Source organism: Limulus polyphemus, unplaced genomic scaffold (assembly GCF_000517525.1).
Source record: "Limulus polyphemus unplaced genomic scaffold, Limulus_polyphemus-2.1.2 Scaffold7970, whole genome shotgun sequence".
In the NCBI taxonomy this organism is placed as follows: domain Eukaryota; kingdom Metazoa; phylum Arthropoda; class Merostomata; order Xiphosura; family Limulidae; genus Limulus; species Limulus polyphemus.
This window is the reverse complement of record NW_013673580.1, coordinates 16,451-20,121: the sequence shown is the minus strand read 5'-3', so window position 1 is coordinate 20,121 and position 3,671 is coordinate 16,451. Positions and strand designations below refer to the sequence as shown.

Below are 3,671 nucleotides of genomic sequence, written 5' to 3'. Positions count from 1 at the left end.
ATTATCAACAAAAGATACGTCCTTACTTAAACAGGTGGGACAACCAAGTGAGACACAAGGCATGGATAGTTATATTATCAACAGAAGATACGTCCTTACTTAAACAGGTGGGACAACCAAGTGAGACATAAGGCATGGATAGTTATATTATCAACAGAAGATATGTCCTTACTTAAACAGAAGGATAACCAAGTGAGACACAAGGCATGGATAGTTATATTATCAACAGAAGATACGTCCTTACTTAAACAGAAAGACAACCAAGTGAGACACAAGACATGGATAATTATATTATCAACAGAAGATATGTCCTTACTTAAACAGAAGGATAACCAAGTGAGACACAAGACATGGATAGTTATATTATCAACAGAAGATATGTCCTTACTTAAACAGGACACAAGACATGGATAGTTATATTCTCAACAGAAGATATGCCCTTACTAAAACAGAAGGATAACCAAGTGAAACACAAGACATGGATAGTTATATTATCAACAGAAGATATGTCCTTACTAAAACAGAAGGATAACCAAGTGTGACACAAGACATGGATAATTATATTATCAAAGAATTATATGTCCTTAGAAAATATAACTGTTATCCAAACAAAAGGGATTGGTATTGTTTTATGTGTTATATCCCCAGGCTCCCACATGTTATCCAAACAAAAGGGATTGGTGTTGTTTTATATGATATATCCCCAGGCTCTCACGTGTTATCCAAACAAAAGGAATTGGTATTGTTTTATATGATATATCCCCAGGCTCTCACGTGTTATCCAAACAAAAGGGATTGGTATTGTTTGATATATCCCCAGGCTCCCACATGTTATCCAAACAAAAGGGATTGGTATTGTTTTATATGATATATCCCCAGGCTCTCACGTGTTATCCAAACAAAAGGGATTGGTATTGTTTTATATGATATATCCCCAGGATCTCACGTGTTATCCAAACAAAAGGGATTGGTATTGTTTTATATGATATATCCCCAGGCTCTCACATGTTATCCAAACAAAAGGGATTGGTATTGTTTTATATGATATATCCCCAGGCTCTCACATGTTATCCAAACAAAATGGGATTGGTATTGTTTTATATGATATATCCTCAGGCTCTCACACCCTTTTGTTTGGATAACATGTGAGAGCCTGGGGATATATCATATAAAACAATACCAATCCATTTTGTTTTGGATAACAATTGGTATTGTTTTATATATGATATATCCCCAGGCTCTCACATGTTATCCAAAACAAAAGGGAATTCTCAATAGCCACAGGCCCTTGAAATCCTTTTAGGCAGGATTAGAGTAAATTAATCTACGAGACCTTATTTTCCTTTTATTAGCTATATTTTTGTGCACAAGCAGTACCAAGTGTGGGACCCACGTATACCCGATTCAATTTTATTACTCATCAAGACTTCTACTAGCCTACTCTCAAATTGAACTTCTTTTACGCAGGATTAGAGTAAATTAATGAGATAGAGCTTTGAGCTAAAAGTTCGTACTTGAAAAACAAAAACAAAAAATTGATTAAAAACTACTAAAAAATAAAATATGAATTTTGATGTGAAATTTTGCTTCACACAAACAAGAAAACTAGGCCACATTTTTGTATTTCACAAATTTTTTGACAAATGCACTTCAGGATCTTTGTATCAAATTACATGTAAAGACTGTGATAATACTTACATTGGCTAAATCGGTCAACAAGTAAGTGTCTACAAGAATATTTAAAAGTATGTGTTTGAACAAGTGGCTCAAAATAAACACTCTTTTGTTTTTTCAAAAGTTAAAATCACAGCCAGAGAAAATAACATAAATAAAAGAAGCTCTCTTCATTAAAAAGAAAACCTAGCATTAACCAGTGTTCAGTTGTAAAAATATATTTATGTTAAATTTTCCATGTCTTGTATTTGATTTATTTTTTATTTACTCTGTTCTCTTGCGATGTTTTACTGCTCTTGATACAACAACACGTAACGGTTTTTTATCCACCTGACAATGCTAGTTAAATCTAATGAAACGTAGTGTTTTTTTTAAACTAAAAAGGTTTTAACAGACATGTTTCTTGTTTTATCCATAAACAAAACTTTAACTTTCACGTTACAAGTTCTTCCTTTAATTGAACCTTTATCTCCGATACAAATTATATTCCTGAAATAATTTGAAGAGAACCCCACGTTATACTAAAGTAAAGGGAATAAATTAGTAAAAACCATAGTACACCATATCAAACATTTCCAAACTGGGGAGGGAGTTTTTCACTTTTATTATTCTTTCTTACAATGGGAATATTCGATTTTATAAAACATAAAAACACTTACCAAACAATATCTATTTTTTGTCATTAAAAACTCCATATAATTTGATTTAGCTTCTCTATAATTTTTTGTGTTGTGAAATTCTCAAACTTTTGATATGACACACAATTTTCAAAAAAACAACAACTTTATTTTGATTTTAGAATTGCAATCTTTTTTAATGTTGACCAGACAGTTCCATTATATATATATATATATATAAATAGTTTCAACTTGATTTACATTTATTAGCATATATATATATATGTTGATACTTTATTTTGCATACTGCAGTAGCCACCACTTCTAGCTATAAATCACAGTCTCACAACGAGACCTGTTATTAGTGGTGTCGGGTTTCTTGGTCAAAATCAATTTATATCTTAACATACACATTTAGTTTTCCCAATAAATTATCAATTCTTTTATCTATGAACATTGTCTAAACACAATAAAATAAACAATATTCAGTGAACGCATATTTGAGTCACTGGAATATCTTTACCATTGCCTATCTTAGTCTCTAAACCTAATAAGGCTTGTCTCTAAACCTAATAAGGCTTACCTGAAGTCATATCATAGATGAAAAGTTTTATATCTTTTAAACAAATATAACTTAACATAAAAACATTTCCAGGAACAAAAAGCACACCTAAAGAAATTAGAAAAAAATTCTCAGATCTGTGGTTTGTCCCTAAATATTCTAAACTTCCTACTACACATATACAGTTAAAAGGAGTACAGTGCTAAACTAATTAAACAATAAATAACTTATTAAAACAGGAACCAGCTCTGAAATGACTATATGTTTCAGTGTTCTTATGCCACCATCTTAGAGTAAAGGTAAAGTTATATAACTACATAATCATTTAACACCATCTAAACTTAAATCACCCAGAGTTTAGAAAACCGGTATTTTATTTCTTCTAAACCTGGACCTACTTCCTTGTTCACAACAATATCTTTGTTTTTTTTCAATTGAAAAACACATAAACTAATCAATTAAATGAAATTAGTGTTTCTAATTACTGCTATTACCAATATTGACAAGCTAGTATATAAAATCAGAAGGTCTTATATTTTCTATTTGCTAAGATATTGCTCACGTAATAAATCAAACACAAGGGCACCCCCACCCACCTCTTTCTATTTTTGAAAACATTCCCTTATATTCACTTACATCTATATATGACATGAATAACCAATCGAACGCTCAAATGTCTCCCTAGTGGTTTTCTCAGCCATTTTAAATTCTTAGGGTGCCATCTCGTTCTTTCGAACCGAAATTTCAAGGAGACAGGTTGGACACCATTTCTTTCTTTTGAACCAATATTTCGAAGAAGTAGGTTGTGTCTTTAGTCT

The 3,671-nt window shown here is 31.5% G+C and overlaps 1 protein-coding gene across 1 annotated transcript in view; it reads right to left on the bottom strand.

The window, feature by feature from the left end:
- Nucleotides 1–3,671, bottom strand: part of LOC106475016 (peregrin-like) — a gene marked incomplete at its 3' end in the record, with an annotated part of 18,784 nt that overhangs the window by 2,114 nt on the left and 12,999 nt on the right. The window lies entirely within an intron of this gene.